At 42.7% G+C, this 24,308-nt stretch overlaps 1 long non-coding RNA gene across 2 annotated transcripts in view; it reads right to left on the bottom strand.

The window, feature by feature from the left end:
- LOC143836777 (uncharacterized) overlaps window positions 1–23,765 on the bottom strand; it is a 690,947-nt gene extending 667,182 nt beyond the window's left edge. For both annotated transcript variants that reach the window (XR_013230728.1, XR_013230729.1), the window contains exon 1: window positions 23,703–23,765. This is a non-coding gene — a long non-coding RNA (uncharacterized LOC143836777). The remainder of the gene's footprint in view (window positions 1–23,702) is intronic.
- Window positions 23,766–24,308: the final 543 nt, after the last annotated feature.

The raw sequence follows: 24,308 nt of genomic DNA, 5'->3' as shown, positions 1-24,308 counted from the left end.
GTCCACCCATCCAAGCAAGTGGCTTCCAAGGTTACTGGTGAGATTGCTGCTCCTTCTACAACAAGAGCTGATTGCTCTGACTTCTGACCTTGATTGCTTTGGCGTCTTCTCTCTTTCTCACTCCAGGTAGGAGTTTTCTTATACATCTCTGACTGCAGGAGCCAGTGAGTGGCCCCTTGAGTACTCTCCTAGCAGGGAAGCTTATGGCATTCCCCTTCTCACATCTTCCTCCAGCCAAATTCCCTTCCCTCTGGCTGCCATTTTATTCTCATGATTGAGGCTTGGCTGGCAAGCAGTGATGTGTATGTGTACCCTGCATATAATTCGAAGCCATCTTAATGGCATATCCTCAGCTCCAGGCAGAAGGCTGCCCTCATTCGCTCTTTCTGTCTACTTGTCCTTTTTTGGAGGACCCCAATTTTTATCATATATTAAAATTAAAACATATAAGCAGGTGTATATTTAAACTTCAAGGGACTGTGTTTATTAAGAAACAAATCTCATAGTATTCAAAGTATTTACGATTGCAACCCTATCATCTGGTAGGCCAGATTCACAATACATTTTTAAAAAAGAAATCTAGGCAGTATCCCAGCCTTTATCTCTTTTCAAGGGCGCTTGTTTGGGTGGAATAACGTGAGAAGGAATAATAGAAGCATGCTGAGAAATTGTCAAGAAGGAATCCTCCTCTTTTCTGCAGACCACACATACATTTTTAATTCATTCATAGACAAAAGGAGAAGGAATTCCCAAAAGCATCCCCTAGAAAAAACTGACTGAGCAGAGGACCACTGTGTCATGCCAATGAGATTTAAAAGGCTTACAAAAATGGGCTTTTCAAAAATAATCCTGTGCATGTTAAAATCCTGTATCCCAGAGTAAGATCAATAATGAATTCTACTGCAGCCTTATCCCTCTCTATGGGTATGGTTCACCAAAACCTGTCCTACTTATGTGCCAGTGAAAACAATGTTCAGAAACACAAATTTGATATCGAGCAATTCCCAATGACAAAGAGAATTCATGATTAACATGAAATTATCATAGATTAAAATGGGTTTATTTTAATTTATGTTTCACAATCCTGGAACTCAAGGCATCTAAACGCATTATTTTAAAGCTACATAAATAAACGAACTCCACTTTGCATAAGGAGAACAGAAACAACAAACTGGCCTAATAGATCTGAGACAGTTAATAGAACATCAGTGCTGTAGTGTTAAAGTTTCTTTCCATAAGGCAGAAAGAAATAGAGAGAGCTCTAATAAGAATACAAATCTTGTAGGAAGGTCCATTCAGCTCAACTGAGGCCTGATAAGACTGATAGGCCCTCATCTAGATAGCCCAGGACAGCCAACTCTAATCAAATCTTGGATGCTGAACAAGGTAGTTCTGGTTAGTATTTGGATGAGAGACTATCAAGGAATACCACAGTTACTACACTGAGGAAGGCAATGGCAGACCACCTCTGATAGTCTCTTGCCTTGAAAACCCTATGAGGTTAACCAGAAGTTGACCGTGACTTGATGGGGAGGGAGTTACAGGTTTGTCAACTTCTGGTTTGGAAATTCCTAGATATTTGGGATGGAGCCTGGAGAGGTCAAGGTTTGCGGAGGGGTGGAACCTCTGCAGGGTATAATTGATGCTAAAGAAACTTTTGGACAATTTCCGCTTGAGGAATCTGCCCTGATGCTGTCCAGTAGCAGGGTTGAGTTTTAGCCATTTTAAAATCGCAATTAGGGGAATCGCCAAAACTGTATTTACAATCCTAAATAGCACAAACCATCAGTGAGCAACCAGGGACAAGGACATATGGAGAGGGGAAAGGCACAATAGCCTCTTCAGCATTGTCCCACCCTTGCAACTGCCTTCCTCTCTCCATTTCCTGCTTTGAGTAATTTGTTTTTTCTAATGATGCAGTCTGTGTTGCAGTGTGACCGCAAAGCTACATTGTCAAAGGTAAAATAAAATCTTCTTTAAACTGTCCATGGTCTTTTTGGGACCAGGCAGGCAGATGTTTATATAGATATTCTATATAAGCAGAGTTGTTTCACAGATGTTGTATTCCTTCCCACCCAAAAGGGATATACTGAAGTGATGGGAGTTGACACCAGATACCCCAAATACAACTTTCTACCCATCAGGTCTTCCAGTTTCAAATTATGATAAACTAAATCCATTTCCAATACTATCAAATTACAATAAATTAAATGCTCACACATTAAACAAGTGTTTGAGTGAGCTGACACAAAAAAATTTCAAGTGGTTTCAAAACATCCTGTTTCTTAGTGAATTCTCCATTCTCATAATGCCTTGGAATCCAAGTTTCCCAGCCCTGCAGTTCGATTAAGTTCAAATGCATTAGCATTTAGGTTCCTGAACCCCTAATTGTTATCATTAATGATGTTTTCTGTAGTACCCTTGCCTCTCAAATTGAAGGCAGGCAGACTTTAGCATTCCATTTTTTGAGCTTGCTCTACAGGTTTGTACCAATCCAGATGCCAGGGAAGGTATGTTGCAGAGCTCAGCAGCTGATACATAGTGTATGGAAGGTTTGCACTGGATGAAAGGCAAAGGTGCTTAAATTATAATGAAACTTTCTTTCTGATAATGAGTCAGTGATTTGTCTTTGGTTTCACACCTAATGTCTCATTCTCAAAGTGGGAGATGGGTCCAAGGAATCATTAATGCTAGCAGAAGCACAAAGAGAGGCCAAAGGGTGCAGGTGGAGGCCAAAAGGGGAAGGGGGGAAGAACAAAAGGATGTTAACAGAACAAAAGTTCTGACCAAACCCCCACTTGGGAAAATTTTAAATAGACAGAAGAAACACTTTCAGAGTCCTTTGAATTTCTCAGATGTTTTGCCTGTCTAGTGACAAAGAAACCCCAAGTACACTTTGAATTCCACAGCAAGCAAGTTTTCAATGCCAACTCCAACAAGATCAAATAAAACAGAGTAAAGTCTTTTTTAAAAGCTTTGTCGCTACAGGACCAGTCTGGATCTACACTTCTGCCACGCAGCACAACTTCCTCCTCCTACAACACCCCTCTCTCTAGGGAATCTATTCAAGCCACCCAAACACTGATGACTGCAAAGCCCTGGGGACACCCTTGACTAACTGTTCTGCAGGGGTGGAGTGGCCATGTAATTGGAGACATTCCTAGGGGAATACTGCTTGATAGGGCTGCCGGCAGCCAGGAGCAAAGCAAAACCAAGTCCCAGCACCTCTGCCAGCACCACAGAGGCCACCTAGCTTGGACCTAGAGTTGCCAATCTCCAGGGGAACAGGCTGAAGGTCTCCCACAATTAGGACTAAAGATATCTGCTCCCCTGGGGAAAACAGCTACTTTGGAGGCTGGACTCTATGGAAATATACGGTGCTGAGGCCCTTGCCCTTCCCAAATCCTGCCCTCCCCAGAACTCCTACCCAAATCTCCTGGAACTTCCCAACCTGGATCTGGCAACCCTACAAGTTGGATCATTCCCTGATGTCCACAACGATTGGCATAAACTCATCGATCGCACCACCTGTGATACTAACATTGCCCGCTGCTTGATTTTCTTTGTGTGCCTTCCTGCACCCCTTTTTAAGGAAAGGTGGGATCAGAATGCACAGATCTGGGTTGAAACATCTGCTTCATCAGTTTCCAAAGACGTGCAAAATTGTAGCAAAATTCTCGCCACTGGGCAGGAAGGACCCATTCCCACAAACAAGGTAGTCAGCAACCCTTTCGTCCCCCAAATTCATCCTGTGTTCAAATTCACAGGCTGTTCAGGAAGAGAAGGGCTTCTTATGATGAAGCACAAAGCTTCAATTACTTGTCTGAGCGCCTCTTGCTAAATTCACATGTGGAGCTTTCTGGCAATATGTGATCTGACCCTCAAGTTTTCTGTCTGCCACACACTGTTATAATTTAATTCTCTCAGGGCTGCATTTGCTTTAAGAACATTGGGATGATGCCAGGGTGGCACTTAATAGCCTGACAGCTGATGATCAGATGATCCCAAAAATTCTGACATTGGGGATCTGTATTATTTATCTTCCCACACTCATGTGTGTTGTTTCTGTTCCACTGCATTACCATGGCTAATGTGGGTTTGCATAACAATGCTGTTCTCTTTGTAACTCCCACAAGGTCATTAAGAGTTGCTATTTTCCATGTTATTTTTAGAAAACACACAAGCCTGAACATGTATGTGTGTATTTTGGGGAGGAGAGAGATGTGCAAACTCTCCCACCTTTTACATTTTCCTGCTAAATGATTTTTCTTTCCTAAGTCAATATAGCTAGAATTGGCAGTAATACCGAATGATTAACTAGACCAGCAAGTGGCAAAAGTCAGGGCTATCATTAGCTACTATGGGCATCCAGTAATGACAAGCCCCTAGTAAGGGCAGAGGATATTCCACCACTGTGTGCAGAGAGAGAGAAATAAATTAAAACTACAACACCAGCTGTGGTATCACAACACTTCTGGTTTTTTAAAAATGGAAATGACATATGGAAGCTACAGTGGAACTATAGATTTTCCAGGAATTCCTAGAGCTACCTAAACCAGTTTTTTTTTACTTGAAATGGCATGATGTTCAGCCAGCATTGTGCCCTTTCTGCCATTCACAGCCTGCTGCCAACCTTTGCATGCATAGACTTAGATTCTATGTGGACTTCCCAGATACAACTCAGACAGTATATGAAAAAAAATCATGTAACTTACCTAGAACTTTGAGTATCTCCTGTGGAAGGGTGATTCCTGGTGTATTCCTCCTCTTTCCTTTTCTGCCCCACATATGGACAGGAAGCAAGAAATCAATTATTTTTGACCCAAGGGGCTTGGAGTAGTAGATGTATCCAACATGGTGTCTCAGTTTTTTCAAGAAATACACCAGTCTTCAGCTCTTCCTGTGGCATATGAGCATGCACTAGCCCAGAGTCTGGGAATCAGTGGTTTATTTTATTTTTCAGTGTGTACAAAATGTAAATGAAAGGCATTCACAGAAATCTCTTCAGTTAAGGCACAATGTATTCATCTTTCAAGGGAGGTGTGGTTTCATCTCCTCTACCATCACACTAAGGGGTGTCATCAAATGATACTCCAAATTTTGTGTATATCTTTGGATTATGTCCCTGACAAAAAATGTACATAGAAAAATCCACATGTCCCATTAAGATAAACTAGGGAATCATAGATCACGAATTAGGAATCAGATGAGAGAATTGCCTTTGATGGAATATTATATACATAATCACCATTCTCTTGATGAAATTCAATTTAGCCTGTTTGAACTATGTGTACTAAGAAATATGAAATAAGAAAGGACAGATTTAGAAAGGTTACATTTGCAAACAGAAGCTTTTTATATATCCAGTCTCAACACATTAAGCTCACATGGACTTAATGAAAATTGTCTACTCTTGCTTTTTGTAATGCTTGATGACTTTGTATTTGAAGAACTGTAGCTGTGACACACAACTGGTGCACTGTGCCTTTAATGGTCCAAGTTTTGGAAGTTAGTTTTAACTCTTTGCACCAGCTTGAGGGATCACATTTGAGCAATTTGAGTAATGTTTGAGCAATTTGGGTGAAGGATGTTTCTCAATAAGGTCTTGGATGCTGGTAAATGTTTTTTAATATATAGCTAATAGGTATGCAGTTTTCTCATTAGTTTTCATATTGTTTAATTTCCAGACATGGCAAAGGATTCCAATGAAGTATTAATTTGAAAACAGTTATATACCAAATACTGTTTGATTGTGAAAACATAATTGTGAAAATTAATTTTTGCCAATGAATGCTTCAATTGTCTAATTTCCATTCTGGAACAGGAACAATACTCTTATTGAGTCCTGCTAGTTCTGTGTCTGATCCTTATTTCTGACTCTGTTTATTTTTCTGGAAAAGCAGAGCATTAAATATTTTTCTACTATTTGGCCTCTCACAGTTTTTGAATATTTTTCACCTATACCATGTTGCCCATTCATTTCAGGTCTCTAGGTGGGGATCAGAGATCCCCCACTGTTATAACTCATCTCCAGTCAGCCAAAATCAACCCCATACAGCTTTCAAGGAAAGGGGAGAATAGAGGTTGTCTGCTACAGCAGTGGTCCGCAACCTTTTTAAGGCTGCGGACCGGTGGGGAGGGAGGGCGATCCGATGGCCGCTCTTCCCTCTACCGAAAAAAGAAGCTTGCCGGGCCGCAAGCTAATCGGCCGCTTTGGCAGCCGATTTGCTTGCAGCCTGGGAAGTTTCTCACTGTGGAGAGGGGGTGGGGAGAGGGAGCCGCGGCCCGGTGCAGGGGCCTTCGCAGCCCAGCATCAGGCCGCAACCCCGTGGTTGGGGACCACTGTGCTACAGCATGCCTTTGCTCAACAAACCTGGAGGTCACTGGTGGGCTCCCAGCCAAGTACAAACTGGGGCTGATCCTATTTAGCAGTCTGGATTTGATGAGATCAAGCTAGCCTGGACTATCCAGGTCTGCACTTGTCAACCTGTGGACATGGTAAATTGGATACAATTCTAAAAATATTATCTGAATTAACTTAACATGGGAAGAAATTAACTTAACATAGAAAATAACTTTCCAGGGCTTGGGGGGGGGTGCTTTTTAATATTTAATTGAAACCATTCTTAGCTTCTTCAATACAAAAGCAATTTCTATCCCTGAAGACAAACTTCCTATGACACCGTGTTTTGTGCAAGGTGTTTAAAATATTACTTCCCTGAGGCCTTGTTAGCAAAATTAGCCTTATTTGATATTCTTTAATGTGTGAGCCAATGCATTTTTTATAAACATTTCTGACAACAAATGCTGGACAACTTTTGTTCAACTATATGAGAATTATGAAGCTAGAATGTTTGAATTCTTTACAGCAGTTCTGATTTAATGTCTCATAAATAAATCACCAACTCACATATTTATTTCTTCAAACCACTCAGAGGTGGCAAATATTTTGGAGCAGCTTGGCTACAAAAAAATTAACTAACTGGGAAATTACTTGCACATTTTTGGAACAAGTCTGGAGTAGTTTTCCTCCAGTTGCAATATGCACTCACAGCCAAGCTGTCCTCTAATCCTGATGTTACAGATCAAGTTGGCAGTGGAATTTAACTCTGTATAGAATATAGCAAGGGCATTTGGAAACAGACAGCAAACTCAAGTGCTACCAGCTCTCTGAAAGAATCAGCTAAGCATAATTCCATTGCTGCTTAACAAACTAGAATTTGCATTCTCTGACAAGATGTTCATTATAGAAACCTGGTCATAGTGGCTTGTAAAGTAAAAACAATAGAATAAAATCATTAAAAAATAATGTAAGAGTCGTCAAGAATAAGCAAGCCATAAACATGAACTTTAAAAACAGTACTAAATAACACCCCAAAGCCTAAAATTCCATTCATAAAACCAGCTAGATGCATACCATAAAAATATCCTGAGTAAAAACGTAGGCCATTTTCGCACAGAGGGGTAAAATGTGAATGGCTTCCTGCTTACAAACATGGGATGGTAAGTCTCGTGTTTGCAGCCCTCCTCATGGGGAGACCCCTTCCACATTTTCCCTCTGCCCCGCCGTGGCTTTTTGCCTCCTGATGAAGCTGCAAGGAAAAGCAACACAAACTTCTCCCTCCACTCCTTGGCTTGTGAATCACAGCAAGCCACCAATCACAGCACAGCATTTCTCTGAAACTTTCTCCCCCCCAACTCCCCCCCCCATTTTTTAAAGGCACTTCCTTGTTGCTATATGGTAACATCACAACACAGATGTTCCGGGCCCCAAGAAAGCGTGCCTAGCCTTGACTAGGGCCAGGGCCTTTTTGGTCCTGGCCCCAACCTGGAATGAGCTCCCGGTTGAGCTGCGGGCCCTGCGGGAGCTAGCTTTTTCTGATGCACATGAGATTACACTCTGAGTACTGAACTTAATGATAGCGAAGAAGTCTCTTACTTTTACAGAGTGGTGACTTTAGGAATTTGTCTCCAAAAAGGCAAAAGGATAAAATTTACACATTACAGATCCCACTCAACCATTGAGCTATACATTATAGAGATTGAGCTATACATTATATATATATTTCTATATAGAGTGTATCATTATAATCTTGACCACTGAGGAAGACCCGGAAGGGTCAAAATGCGTTTGGTCCTTGGTTCTATGTGCTGTTAGTTCGGTATAGTTTTTAAGAAGTTTTTATTCTGTTTTTAATTGTGCACCATATTAAACAACCAACAAGTTTTACATTATTTTTATTGTTCAGCTCAACTGGGAGGTTTTTCTGCCATGTTCATAATTTTTATGTCTTTTAATGTGGGTTTTAATTGGGGTTTTGTATTGGACATCGTAACCCGCCATGAGCCAGCTTCGGAAGTGGCGGGAGAGAAATTGAATAATGATAATGATAATAATGATAATAAATCAACACTGCCCCATTGCTATGGAGAAATGCCAGGATGATACACGATTTCCCCTCCCCTTTTGGGAATTCATGGGTGGATTTCGGAGTCCCTGAACATAACTGGAGCTGAAAAAAGACATTTTGTGCTAATGGTTGGCTTTAAAACAAGGTCTTCAGACCCCTATATGATTGGGAGAAAGCAGCCAGGTCACTCACTCCCCAGCTCTTTCCCCACCTCCAGAAAACAGAAATGGGGCTGTGTTTTGCCTGTCTGATCCCCAAAAGACCATGGACACATTAAATAAGATTTTATTTCACCTTTGACAGTGTAGGTTTGCGGCTGTGCTGCAACATGGACTGTGCCATTAAATAAATTTACTCAGAGCAGTAAATGGAAAGGGGGAGGCAAGAGCAAGGGTGGGACAAAGCTCCTGAGACTATTGCATGTTTCCTCCTCCATACAATCTTATCCCTGGTTGCTCACCAGTGGTTCGTACAATTTAGGGTGGAAAATCCAGTTTTCTGGATTTCCGAAATCGTCACTTAAAAATGGCCAAATCACAACCTGGCTACTGGACAGCCTCAGGATGCTGGCAATGTCATGTGGAGGGGGCTCTATATGCCGCCAACATGTGAAGGCTGTCCAGGAACATTTTCCTCATGCAGAAATGGCCCTAACATTTTGACCTGGTACCAAAAAATACAGCTGGTTAGACATGACATGAGCTCTAACAGGGCAGCATTCCAAAGGCAACATGCCACCACCAAAAACAGTCTGTCTCTAGACAACTATCTACCTCACTTCTGCAGGTGGGGCACAATGGGCAAGGTTTCAGAGACAGATCTTAACTGGTAGGCTGAAGAATATAGTTAAAGGTGGCTTTTCAAGTATCCCAGCACTGATCTATGGAGGATCTTTAAGCAGCACTTGGAATTATACCCTGATCCAGGTGAGCACCCAGGGCAGATCTTTCAACACAGCACACTACAATCCCTGTATCCAACCCCCAACAATAGCCTGGCCTCTTTGTTTTTCACCCAAATTTAAAACAAAAATGAATGAAAATGGTTTTCAAGTTGGAAGAAAGAGGGACATCCTCTGCAACCATACATCATACATGTATTTCAGATTTTGAATGGAATTATGCATTAAATGTATTTGCACATAATTATATACCTGAGCACATGTGTTCCAAATCAATAAAGGTCTCCTAGCTTTAATTTATTTATATTAATTTGCTTGAATTAAACTATGGCAATTATTTAAAACTGATTAAATCTTGTCGTCCATGGCCCCGAGGAAGTCCAGGGTTGGTCTGTAGAAGCAGGGGAAAGGTACATATATGCACAGCTGGATGAGGCAAAAGACTGGCAATGCAGTATGTTTTAAATTGATAAAAATATTTTCTGTGGATTAATTTAAGAAAACAATAAAATATATTCTTAGCACTGAAATGAAAATTCACTGTTGGTTAAACAATACAATGAGTTTGCTGATACCTTTAAAATGATTTCATCAAGCTCACAGACATGGCAAATACTTTTTATTAAATTTTCCTGACATTTTTGAAAATAATATTGAACAGGACTCCTTTGAAGAAATAACTGAGAAAGTCTCATTAAGATGTTCTAGGTGGGTGGTCATGTTGAGCTGAAGTAGAAGAGCTAGATAAAAATCCAGTAGCCTCTCAGAGACCAACAAGAATTTCAGGATCTCAGTTTTTTAGAGTCCCTTTCTGTGATAGATTGATGAAGGGAGCTTCAGGTCTTGAAAGTTGATATCCTGGAAATCTGGTTGGTCTTTAATGCTCTCCTGGACACACATCTAGCTTGTGTTGCAGTTGGGTGGATACCATCTCAGTCATTTCTTCAAGAGTATTTTTAAAAAATGAAAACCTAGTCATTTATAGCTCATTTCCAATTTGATCTAGGAGATGTTAAGTATCCGTGATGAGCCCCCAAAACAATTCATCCAAACTCCATGTTTTCTTTCCTCTGCCATTTCTCTATTCCATTACCTCACTTAAATAGCGATGAGATGACCAGGGTGTAGTCTGCATGGGGCTTTTAACCCACTGCCAGCTTAAATAAATCCCTGCCATCAACACTGAATTTGATTTGGGGCACTTTAAATTTTCTTTCTGCAACATACATGATTGATCTCTAGTGACCCTACCTTTCCCCTGCGATATCCAGAAGTGGATATAACCCTCAATATTTCAAAAACTGGCATCAGTAAAAGTGCAGATCCCTGCTCTTTGTGAATTAACTTCCTGCCTTGTGCCTCCAACCTGTAGCAAGGTGGTCTTCCCTGATTGGCCAGGGCATCAATTCAAAGACTTCCTGGTTCCCGGTTGCAAGGCCTGTCTTACACTCCAGAAGCCCTAACTTCTCTCCGCAGAGATATGCCTCTTGGATTTATCCTCCCTCCTCTGCTGTCTCCAATCCTCTTCCCCTCCCCCTTTCAAGAAAAGAAAGAGACTCCTGCTTTGCTTGACTCCCCTCCCTGCACTGAGCTTTCCCAATCGAGTGCAGAACACTTTCTGTTTCAACTGGGGGGGGGGGGGATAGAGGAAGACCTGAGTTCAAATCAATCTGAATTCAGCAGGATCCACAAAAGGAAAAACAAAGTGCTGAATCAGCCCTGGTATCAAACATCTGTCAAAACTTGTAATACAGCTACTGCTCCACACACATGGCGCACTCCTATCACACACATATATAAAAACTCACCAGTCCCCCCAAAACCTTGTATTTTGATTCTGGATTTACATTTTCTACACTTTTACCATGGTTGCCACCCCACACACTGGGGTTAGGGTTGCCAACCTCCAGATGGTGGTTGGAGATCTCCAGGCTACAGAAATCAGTTCATCTAGAGAAAATGGCCACTTTGGAAGGTGGACTCTATGGCATTATATCCCACTGACCTCCCTTCCCTCCCTTCTCAGGATCCACCCCTAAACTCCAGAGCTGGCAACCCTAGTTTTGACCCACAATATGAGAACCACATCAGTACAAGAAATCTGGGGCACTTATTTCCAATATAGAATATACAGAGTTGGGCAGGGGAATCAATGGAAATTTGGACTAATTATAGTAGGGCTAATTACAGGATACAGATTTGAATTAAAATGAATTAATTTCAGACGTTGCCATGGGAGCAGAATTAGATGCAATTATTCTTGAGAATAAAACCCTAGTGGATAAGTAGACAGGAGGCCAGAGACCCTTTATGAGCTCAACAGCCTCTGTGAGTTTCTTAACATTTCCGTAGCAGAGGCTCGCATGGTTTTCCTTACTTGCCAACCACTGCGTGAATTGTCAGCAATACATCCGTAATCTTGTGGAGCTTTAACTTCAGTTCTCTGTATGTTTGTTCGACAGACCCATTATTGAAGCTTCGTCAAAAAAATTAACCCATTTAGCAATATAAAGGTTCATTTTTCTTCTCATTCTGGTATTTACATTTTGGGCTTCTGACGGGACATGCATCCTGTAGTCTTGTTTCTCTCTTTAGTTCGTCAAGACACAAGGAAGCAGCGACAGCCATGAAGAGAGACTGTAACTTGTACCATCTTCTGAGCTTTGACCTCAGTGGCCCAGGTTAGCCTGAGCTCATCAATTCTCAGAAGCTAAGCAGGGTCAGCTCTGATGAGCAGTTGGATGGGAGACTGGCAAGGAAGTCCAGAGTTGCTATGCAGAGACCAGAAATGACAAACCACCTCTATTGGCCTCACCATGGTAGCCAGGAGATGGTAGTGAAAAGGGCTGTCAAGTTGCCTTGAAAATACCAAGAAGTGGCTGTACATCAGCTGCAACTTGACAGCACTTTCCACTTGGAAAGTTATGAACTTAATAAGGCCTGGTTCACCCAGGAGGCCATAAACCAACCACTGCATGTTTACAGGCCTTTGGGTGATAGTGCAGCCACAGTCATATAACAGTGATATGCATTTGTGGAAGGTATGTCTCTCCTGCCTGCTAATTCCCAGCCTCTAGCTCATTCACTCTCCCTCTGCACTGAACTGCAAGCATGAATGCCAGTTTTTCTTACTTTCCTGGGCTTCATCTTGCCTTGCCTTTATGGAGTGGCACCTTTCTGGCCTTTGGGTCTAGTGAAGGGCCATGTGTTTAATGCAGAAACTCTCTCTCTCTGCAGTGGAGAAACTAATCCTCCCCTTTCTGCCCACAGTCACCAGGGCTGAATCTGCATGGAGCTTTAATTCCAATCCCGGGTTGATTCAGTTCCTCCCGTCTACAATGAATGCAATTTCCATTTTGATTTGGGGCAATTTAAATGTTTCATCTGCAACAAGCATGATTGATCCGAGTGACCCTACCTTTCCCCTGCAATACCCTGGAATGGATATAATGAGCCCGGGGTGGTATTTCTTTTTAACCAAGCCCCAGCACTTTCTGTGTTTGCTGGACCCGTGCTCCACAGCTTCAGCGCTCTAGTTGTCTTGGTGTAGGCCACATTTCCCAGCCCCTTCACTCTATCTGGGAGATCTAGAGTGCTTCTCCCAAAATTGTTCATCATTTTGAAAATTGGTTTTCACTTAGGCAAGCGTTTGCTCTTTTTACTTTTCGGTTTGAGTGCAACCTTTTATCATCTGCTATTAAAACTGTTCTAGGGCTTTATATGTCTTAGTTGCCTCTTGGTTGCTCATCCATCCCAAGCCCTCTGTCCCTCTCCCCAGCTTGAAAAAGAAGGTGCTGCCAAAGGGACAGGGGAGAAGAGTACAATCTGCCCCTGCTCAAGTGATAGAAAAATCACCAATCCAGGTTGATGGGAATAGACTATCGTACCTGCTTCAGTTAATGTGGGCAGGAGGAAAAGTGGGTGGGAAGGCGGTCGTGGGTACAGATCTGTCTGCCACCTGGGAAGGATCCCTCAGCCAGGAGCCTTTTCTCATCCAAGAACCCCTGCTGAGATAACTCCATGCTTGGCTTCCAGCATCAGAGAGGAATAAGGAAATTGATGCAACTTCTTTGTTTCTTGCTGCAGTCAGAAGAAGCGAAGCCTAATCATGTGTCCTAACATTTGTCTCGCCCATCACCAGAGGGCCGTTCTGCATATTCAGGAGAGGTACAGACAGGATGAACAAGCTGCTTCCAGGAGACCTCCCTTGGCAGAAGCTGGACTGGCTCTTCCTTGGCAAGGCTTTTCATCAGGCTGATCTGCAGACTAATTTTGCAACAAGCTCATTGTGGGGAGACTGTTTGCTTATCATTCCTTATGAGGAGACTGTCTACTCCCGCAATAGCAGCAACAAAACACAAAAGGGGGGTTTCAGCACTGTCAGAAACTGTGTTGTCAGCTATACAGAAATTGTGTTTATTAATGGTGTGTAAGGAGGACAAATCTTGACCACATATTTTACACTTGAGTTGTTATACCAGATGGCTGAAGCACCATTCTGACAGCCCCCCCAGATCAGAAAGAAGCCCATTCTGAACCACACCACCATCCCTAATTCAGATCTTTCCTCAGATTTACCTTTTATTTCCATGAGCCAACCTTTCCCTCCCATTAGCAACTTTGTCCCCCCCCCCCCCCAAAAAAAAAGTTTGGCAGTTTCTGGTTCTAATTTTCTAGAAACTTGCTTATTTTTTGTTAATTTAAAAATGCTCTTTTCCCATTGTCAATGAAAGGTATGGGGGGGGGGGAAGGTCTTAACTTTGGGTAAATCCTAACCTGTATGCTTACACTCTTGGGGAAAAAAAATCTAAACCTTGTGTCAAAACAGGACAAAATAATAGTTACTTCTGACCTTTTCATTTGTGATGGTAAGTTAACTTTCCTTTCAAGACTCTAGGGTCTAAAAACACAAACTTGAATAAAATCATGGAGTCCTTCTGAAAAAACCCACCTGTGTTGCAGGGACTTGCTTTTACTACATTGCCCTCTGCCACTGGCATCCCACTTACTGCACTGTTTACAGCATGCCTTGCCTTAGGCAGTTTCTTGTTCACACCGCTTTGTAATTCTGCTATCCCAATATTACTGCATTGTTGATTGATATGGTGTCTGAGTGTATCATCTCATATTCTGCCTCAAGTGTCAGTGAGAAAATCTGTGTATTTGTGTTCTGTCAAGTTGCTTCTGACTTATGGAAATCTTATGAATGAATGTCTTCTAAAACAGGGGTAGTCAACCTGTGGTCTTCCAGATGTTCATGAACTACAATTCCCATGAACCCCTGCCAGCAAACGCTCATGGGACTCGAGGGAATTGTAGTCCATGAACATCTGGAGGACCACAGGTTGACTACCCCTGCTCTAAAAGGTCCTATCATTAACAGCTTTGTTCAGGTCTAGCAAACTAAGATTTCAACCCTCTTCCGATTTCTGGGTTGCAGCCTCCCTTTTGTTTGATGATGGAGCCAAGGAACAGAAAATCTTGAAACACTTCCATTTGTTCATTGTTAACCTTGACAGTTGTGTGATCCCTCAAGTCATTACTTTTGTTTTTTTGATATTCATCTGTAATCCTGCTTTGATACTTTCTACTTTAACCTTCATTAGGAGTCATTGCAAGTCTTCCACTAAGAGTGTTGTAGCTCAGATTGCAATGTTCCTTCCACCAATTTTCACTCTAATTTCTCCTGAATCCATTCCAGCTTTCCATATGATATGTTCTGCATATTGAACAGATAAAATACAATCTTGTCTGACACCTTTGCCAATTGGAAACCATTCTGTTTCTCCATATTCTGTCCCAAAAGTAGTCTCAATTCCAGAGTACAGGTTGTACATCAAAACAATCAGCAGTTTAGTCAAGCTGTCACTAAACATAATAAAGCTCAAGTTGACAGTTCAATACCTAACTGATTGCCCCTTCTTGGGGGTATGCTGACAATAGAGAGAGCACTCTGCCAATGAGGGCCAATCAGTTCAAATTACCTGCAGACAAATCACTCCCTACCTGATTGGCCCATACCTGGGGGTGTGGATGCTAATAGGAAGAGAGCACTTTGCCAATGAGGACCAATCAGTTCAAATTGCACTCTGCCAATGAGGGCCAATCATCTCAACTTGCATACAGACAATTCACTTCCCACCTGACTGTCCCTCCTGGAAATATTCCCCCAACAGGAGATGGCCCTTGGCCAGGAATGGCAGCATCACATTTGGAAGAGTTGGTTTTTATATCCTGCCTTTAATTGCCCAAAGGAGTCTCTGAGTGGCTTATAATATAGCCTTCCCTTCCTCTCCCCAAAACAGAGATAGGTGTGGCTGAGAGAGCTCTGAGAGAAATTGCTCTCTGAGAACAGTTTCTTACAGGACTGTGACTATCCCAAAGTCACTCAGCATGTGGAGGAGCAAGGAATGAAATCCAGCTCGCCACATTAAAAGCTGCTTCTCCAAACCACTACACCAAGCTGTACAAGTTGGCAATGCCTTAAAAAGAGGGAGCTAATGCAGAAGAAGCTGTTGCAAGACGGATGATATAAGTCTTTTCTGACTTGCTCATTGACTGTTATGATATTTTCCAATGGCTTCTCGCTGCAGAGCAATCCAAGAAGGGAGACACTATTTCCTACATGGAGAAGTGATTGTGTGGTTAATGAGGTTTGCAATTTGATAAGAGAGGAATGCTTTCGTCTTCTGTGTTCTCTCTGTCTGTCTGTCTCTGTGTGTGCATGTCGAGGAGAGTGCTGCACCGCCCCTGGACCCCATCCCAAGCAGCTCTTTCCTCCAGGGGAACTGATTTCTGCAGTGCAGTCTAGAGAGAAGCTTTCATTCCAGGTATCACCTGGAGGCTGGCATCCCTGAACACTGGCACAGTGCCACAGAGACTGCCCCCCCCCATCCCAATCAGCCTTTTCCTCCAGGGGAACTAATCTCTGCAGTCTGGAGAAAAGCTGGAAATTACCTTCAATCCCAGCAAATCTCCAGGTGCCAACTGGAGATTGGCATTCTGAAACCTCTTTGGGGTACAGTGCGACAGAGTTCCCCTCTCCCAAGCAAGCCCTTTCATGTCCAGGAGGCTAGAGATGAGTTGTCACTTTAGAGTTACCCCCTCCAAAACAGTCATTTTTCCCTGGGAAGCTGATCTATATAGTCTAATTCCAGGAGATTTCCAGACTGCAGCTGGAGGTTGGTGACCCCTGGGTCAGGAATGTTCCTTGAGGTTTGGAGGTGGGGCCTCAAGAGTCTAAGGGTGGGCAGGAGCTTTTGTCATGTAGCCAGCCCCCAGGAAGGTCACAGTGCAGGTGTGCATCCTAGCGCCTGTTGTTTCCCTGGGTGCACCGGGCTTTGCCTCTAGTAAATACATCTGGTTCTACTAAAGTTTAGCAGGGATTCCCCATAAGAATATCAGTATTGAGAACCATCTTCCACAACAGATAATCTCTGTCAGACTTCAGTAAATTTTACTTGGAATGTACAACTGAAGATGTATTAATAAGGAGGAGGAGGAGGAGGAGGAGGAGGAGCTGGGTTTTGTACCCTGCTTTTTACTACCTGAAGGAGTCTCAAAGCAGCTTACAATTGCCTTCCCTTCCTCTTTACACAACAGATACCATGTGAAGTAGGTGAGGCTGAGAGAGCTCTTAGAGAACAGTGATTGACCCAAGGTCACCCAGATGGGCGAGAACTCAAACCCAGTTCCCCAGATTAGAGGCCACCGCTCTTAACAACTACACAAGTATGAGTTTCAGTTTATTGCAATTCAGTTTAGTGCATATAGCCATTGGCCATTGCAAGCCTTACCATAAGCAGCTTTAAAACTATACAAACTGCATAGATGGAAATAATTAATAAAGAATAACTATACCTGGACAAATCAAATAAATCTATGTTTGACAAATCTATCCCTGATTTTTCTTGCAGCTATAGCAAATATCAAGCACCTCTCTCCAAAATTAGATCTTCTACAGCAGGTTCTCCAGACAAATATCCTTAAATCTACCGATATCCCAGCATATCTACATTCCAGATAGGCTGTTGGCATAGTCTAAAAATGCAAAGTAGTAAAAGCCATTGTAATTTTAAAACTACTGATGTTACTTAGGCATGCTGCGCAATCATAATCTTTTAAATTTTTTTCCATACCATGGGGAAGCTTTTGCTTGGTTTATACCAAGCCCTATGGTTGAGGGACTTGGGAATGTTCAGCCTAGAGAAAAGGAGGTTGAGAGGGGACATGATAGCCGTCTTTAAGTATTTGAAAGGTTGTCACTTGGTGGAGGGCAGGATGCTGTTTCTGTTGGCTGCAGAGGAGAGGACATGCAGTAATGGGTTTAAACTACAAGTACAGCGATATAGGCTAGATATCAGGGGGGGGGAATTCACAGTCAGAGTAGTTCAGCAGTGGAATAGGCTGCCTAAGGAGGTGGTGAGCTCCCCCTTCACTGGCAGTCTTCAAGCAAAGGTTGGATACACACTTTTCTTGGATGCTTTAGGATGCTTTGGGCTGATCCTGCGTTGAGCAGGGGGTTGGACTAGATGGCCTGTATGGCCCCTTCCAACTCTATGATTCTGTGATTCTATACTTGTTGTTGTTATGTGCAAAGTCGTGTCCGACCCATCGCGACCCCATGGACAATGATCCTCCAGGCCTTCCTGTCCTCTACCATTCCCTGGAGTCCATTTAAGTTTGCACCTACTGCTTCAGTGACTCCATCCAGCCACCTCATTTTCTGTCGTCCCCTTCTTCTTTTGCCCTCGATCACTCCCAGCATTAGGCTCTTCTCCAGGGAGTCCTTCCTTCTCATGAGGTGGCCAAAGTATTTGAGTTTCATCTTCAGGATCTAGCCTTCTAAAGAGCAGTCAGGGCTGATCTCCTCTAGGACTGACCGGTTTGTTCGCCTTGCAGTCCAAGGGACTCGCAAGAGTCTTCTCCAGCACCAGAGTTCAAAAGCCTCAATTCTTTGACGCTCGGCCTTCCTTATGGTCCAACTTTCGCAGCCATACATTGCAACTGGGAATACCATAGCCTTGACTAAACGCACTTTTGTTGGCAGGGTGATGTCTCTGCTATTTAGGATGCTGTCTAGATTTGCCATAGCTTTCCTCCCCAGGAGCAAGCGTCTTTTAATTTCTTTGCTGCAGTCCCCATCTGCAGTGATCTTGGAGCCCAGGAAAATGAAATCTGTCACTATCTCCATTTCTTCCCCATCTATTTGCCAGGAATTGAGAGGGCCAGATGCCATGATCTTTGGTTTCTTGATGTCGAGTTTCAAGCCAACTTTTGCACTCTCCTCCTTCACCCGCATCAACAGGCTCTTTAGTTCCTCTTCACTTTCTGCCATTAGAGTGGTATCATCTGCATATCTGAGGTTGTTGATATTTCTCCCTGCAATCTTGATCCCAATTTGTGACTCCTCTAATCTCGCATTTCTCATGATGTGCTCTGCATACATTAAATAGGCAAGGCGACAGTATACAGCCTTGCCGAACTCCTTTCTCAATTTTGAACCAGTTAGTGATTCCATGTTCAGTTCTCACTGTTGCTTCTTGACCTGCATATAAATTTCTCAAGAGACAAATAAGATGCTCTGGTATTCCCATCTCTTTAAGAACTTGCCACAATTTGTTGTGCTCCACACAATCAAAGGCTTTAGCATAGTCAATGAAGCAGAAGTAGACGTTCTTCTGGTACTCCCTAGCTTTCTCCATGATCCAGCGTATGTTGGCAATTTGATCTCTAGTTCCTCTGCCTCTTCGAAATCCTGCCTGTACTTCTGGAAGTTCTCGGTCCACATATTGCTGGAGCCTAGCTTGTAGGAATTTGAGCATAACTTTGCTAGCATGAGAAATGAGTGCAATGGTGCGGTAGTTTGAACATTCTTTGGCATTGCCCTTCTTTGGGATTGGAATGTAAACTGACCTTTTCCAATCCTGTGGCCATTGTTGAGTTTTCCAAATTTGCTGGCATATTGAGTGTAGCACTTTTACTGCATCGTCCTTTAAGATTTTGAATAGTTCAACTGGAATGCTGTCACCACCACTAGCTTTATTGTTGCTCAGACTTCCTAAGGTCCATTTGACTTCACATTCCAGGATGTCTGGCTCCAGGTCAGTAACTACCCCATTGTGGTCATCAAGGATGTTAAGCTCGCTATTCTATACTACACTACACCAAACTGGCTCTCAGATGAGATGGAACAATCATAAGGTCCAACAACTCTAGCTACCACTCTGCATAAACATATTTGACTATATGAAACTATCTTGTATCAAATGAGATCATAGATCCAGCTAGTACAATGTAGTCTCTCTGACAGGAGCAGTTCTCCAGGGTCTCATGCCAAGAATGGTCTTTGTCAAAACCCAAGATCTTTTTAACTGGAGATTAAATCTCACAGTTCATCCCCAACAAACTCAATGTGAACTGGGGAAGTATCTGACAATACTTTCCAGAATCCTCTGCCACATAAAACTCAGCAGCCAAGCAAATGTGAAGACAGTTCTCTCTGTTTACAATTTTTGAAAACTTCTTGTGGTGACTATGGGAGGGCACTCTGAGGCAACTGCCTTCTGAACTGAAGAATAGCCAGTCTCCCATTCTGACCTCTCCTACAGATTCTTTATATACCAACCACTCATCATCAAATAAAAAGAGGGAGACAAGCTTTGAAATAAAGATTGGTCATGTGCGAGCTTGTACCCCTGAAAGGTCTCTTATCTGCAAACCTCCCACACCTAGATTGTACTTACATACCATGTAATGTAAACAGAGACCACTACTTCTTACATTTTTGACTTGACAGACAAGACACAGATGGATGAACAATAAAGGTTTATATAACAGAAAATAAAGTATTTAATAAGGTAAATATATGTGTGGGTAATTTAGCTATGTAACGTAATGCTGGCTCTTAGATATAGTAAATATACCCTATGGGGAGATTTGATTCTCCTTTCTCTTTCACGGAGCGCCTTACCACATATTATTTAGGAATGACTAGTCCTTAACAGGGCACTTATTTGTTATACTATCTTCCCTCAGCTGACTCCCAAACCCTAACTAAAATAAAAGTTTTAAAAAGGTGACTAACCTGACACTCCTTTCCAGAGCCACGAAATCCCTATTCAAAAGGTATCCTCACCTTTCTTAAGCTAAGGCTGACTAATCCTCCCCATGCAGTGGAGTTCCATGGCCTCTGATTGGCTGACACTCACATGGATTTGCATGAGGCCTAAATCACAAGGATTTGTTCAGAGCCCTGGAGAAGGGGGTGGGACTTTTGAAGATGATTGCCACAGTTGTCTGTACTCATGTTTTCAAAAGCAAATCTTTCTGGCTTTTGGGGGGGTCCACAAAGTGTCCACTCCAGATCCTTGTTAGACCTATTTTATTGCTTTTCACATTACTGGCAAGTCATTCACCACTTTTTAAAACTGTGTAGTTTTATGCTGGCTACATCAGGGGTAGTCAACCTGTGGCCCTCCAGATGTCTATGGACTACAATTCCCATGAACCCCTGCCAGAAAACGCTGGCTCATGGGAATTGTAGTTCATGGACATCTGGAGGACCACAGGTTGACTATCCCTGGGCTACATGATCCCATGGAACTAATCACAGAAATGGCCTGAGGAGCATCACAGTACCATGACATCCCTTCAAAGCCAGTTCAGAATGAGGAATCGATCCTGAACTGCTTTCTTGTTGGATTCCTGTAGTCAACCAGATCTGATTATAAGACAACAGAGTTCTGAATAAGAGCAGAAAACATTGCCCTCACTCTGAAAGGGTGTTTGAAAGACAATTAGACTGTGATTCTCAATTGTCTGTCTCTGGTCTCTCTCTCTCTCACACCCACACCACACTGACTGGGAGAAAAGTTGCTATTGGAAAAGAGAAAAACCTTCATGAAAATAAATTAACTTTTTTGAAATTCCCTGCACTAATGGACTGCCTCCATATCCACGACTAGTTAGATTTGTTTTTCTAACAGCGGAATTCAAATGTGTGTATAATTCAGCAACACATTTTGATCCTCACGCATATGAAAGGAGTTAGGTAGCAACATGAATTGCAGCTGACACACCATGCAAAGGATCTAAGTGAGCTGTCATTTTTATTTATACATATATCACAAACCTTTCTTTATATTAGCGTGTGTTCTGATTAGACAGCTTGTGTGATGTGCTAAATGTTCTTGAGGTCAGTTCATGGTGCTTGCATTACTGCTTCCATGGGAGACAGAAGGCAGCTTTGGCAATTTTAAGCACAGGAGGCATCTTCACCAAAGGAGATGGCACAATTTCCACGCTTTTGGAAGACCTAGTCCTTTGGGAACCTTTTTGGAAGGGGTTCTTATTAAAATGTTTTGGTATCGGCTCTTTAATAAGGCTGGTAGCAAATAGTTTGGGAGTTAGCCACAATGGAAGAATCTGCTTTACAGAGAAATGGAGCACCAGATACAGAATAGAAGCCCAAGCAAAATCAAAAACTAGAAATAGTGTTTTGCGACAGATTATATTCCTTGTCACAGTCACCACAGAAAAGTCCCATTACCAGGGACCAGAACAGTTAGGGTCAAACCAGCCACAGAATTAAGTTCACACAAGTCCCAAGTCACCAAAGTATAAGGTTTCCAGTTCTGGACTGGGGAATTCCTGGAGATATGGGGTTGGGCCTGGGAAGAGGAGAATTTGGAGGGTGAAGAATAATGTCACTGAATCTACCCTCCACAATAGCCATTTGCTCCAGGAGAACTGATCTCTTTACTCTGGAGAATGGTAGTAATTCTAGTTGATCTTCAGGCCCCACCAGGAGATTGGCAACCCTGTTTTAGCAGCCTGCCAGCCAAAGAACAACCAGTTCTCATACAATTTCCAAAAGCTTCCCTGGTCACCTATGATGCTGCTTACTCATTACAAAAGGGAATGTGAATCAGTACAACGGACATTCAAAAAAAAATCCAGTCCTTAGTATTTTGCATGATGCTGAAGAAGACTTGGTCTGCAGTGGTCAGTGCTTATTCCCACACCAGTAACAGCTTCAGTTCTAATGCCAGCAGATAAGGCTTCAGTTTCACACAGGAGCAGGGCAGATTATCTTTTTTGCTGGTTAGCTGGAAACCCTGTTTGCTACAATGGCTATTTACACATCTAGATTTACAAGGAATGGCACTTTGCAATGAATTCATTAAATGGCCTTAGGTGAGCCACTGTCTCTCACACCTCCCATTGGAGGGGGCACTGCTAGTTGAGAATCCTAAATCTGTTTTTATACCTGTTCTTTCACTAACCAAAGGAGTCTCAAAGCAGTTTACAATTGCCTTCCCTTCCTCTCCCCTCAATAGACACCCTGTGAGGTAGGTGGGGCTGAGAGAGCTCTGAGAGAACTGCTTTGTAAGAACAGCTCTAACTGAACTGTGAGTAGTCCAGGGTCACCCAGCTGACTGCCTGTGGAGGAGTGGAGAATCAAACTCAGTTCTCCAAATTAGAGGCCACCCATCTTAACCACAACTCAAAGCTGGCAAGGGTTATCTTACATTCTTCCAGTCAAGTAAATACAGTACTTTCCAGTGTTTCACAAATTTGTTTTGCAAAACAACTAAAAACAAAGGCTCTCTTAAGTATTTGAGACACCCCTATTTTCACACCAAGAGCCAGCAACTGAGCCTGTCCATTCTTCCCTTCCCAACACTCTCTCCTATACTAGGGGAATTTCCACACACGATAAATATAGTGAAATGTTTACCTAATGTAGGCATTATATTCTGGCCACTCGGCCTGATGACACCCACATCCAGCGTCTGGCCAGCTTGCTACATCCCCCATTTTAAAACATGAGTTCAGGAATCGCATAAAGTGGATTCACCAACCTAAAAAGCATGATCCACCAGTGGACAACCAGCAGGCAACGAGCAGACGGAAGGTATGGAGTCTCAAACTCACTAAAGTTGCCTGCTTTGTCCCCCCCCCTAGCACCCACCTCCCCCTCGTTTGTTCCCAGGGACAGGACATCCTGGAGCAACGAATAGGTGGACACGCATACAGACGATGCCAGAAATAAATATTTTTTCAGTGTTGTAACACAAAGTGTGCCTCTCAAAAGTTTCCTCCCCTGCCCCCAAATCAGGAACCCTATTTTTACTAAGGCGCAGAAATGCCCTAATTTTCACAACTGGGCTCCTCAGGAAACTGGCAACATTCCTCCTTAAAGCTTCAACATGCTAATCTCATAACAAAAAACACTACAAAACAATTGCCCATTTTCTCTTTGGGTAACCAGTTCTTGGAAGGATCTTCCCTCTTGGAAAGATGGAAGGGAAGCAAGTGCGTTCTTGTACACATGGACACATAGCAAGAACCTTTTTAAAGAGCAAAATAAGGACATGTCTTCTTACCTTATGTTGATCCCCCGACCCTTTTCTGTTCCCTCAGACTTCAGTCAGTCAATCAGGTCTCCAGGTGCAGCAGAATCTAGTGCTAGAAACCTAACACAGCCGAATTGACTGTACCACTTCACATTGCCTGTAGGGTGTGCTGTGGTAGAATGTCCCTGCATATAGGAACCAAAAAGCCTCCGTGAAATTAAGTTTAAACAATAGTAAGCCAAGGGAAATGTTAAAGTTCAGCCCATTCTTTTGCTGTGCTGATTTCCTACTTACATAGGATGTTGTTGTTTTTTTAAGATATGGGAAGATTGAACAACAGGATCCCCCCCCCCCCAATTTCTGAAATGGTGCAGTCTGTTTTACCATCTACCACAGGTGTAGACCAAGAGTGTGAGGTAATTGCTGGACCGAGAAGCTAAGCAGGGAAGGACTGGGAAAAGTATGATTACCAACCAGTCAGTAAAAGCTGAACTAGCTAGTTGCCTGCAAAGCTGGAGAAAAGGCTTTCTTTTTCTCTTTCTTCTATTTATTTTCGTTTTAAAAATCCACACCTTTAACAAACAGAGAGCTGTCCTGATGGGTTCTACTCTTGGACACCCCCCCCCCGCAAAAAAA

Source organism: Paroedura picta, chromosome 4, assembly GCF_049243985.1.
Source record: "Paroedura picta isolate Pp20150507F chromosome 4, Ppicta_v3.0, whole genome shotgun sequence".
Classification (NCBI taxonomy): domain Eukaryota; kingdom Metazoa; phylum Chordata; class Lepidosauria; order Squamata; family Gekkonidae; genus Paroedura; species Paroedura picta.
This window is presented reverse-complemented; position numbering and strand designations above follow the sequence as displayed.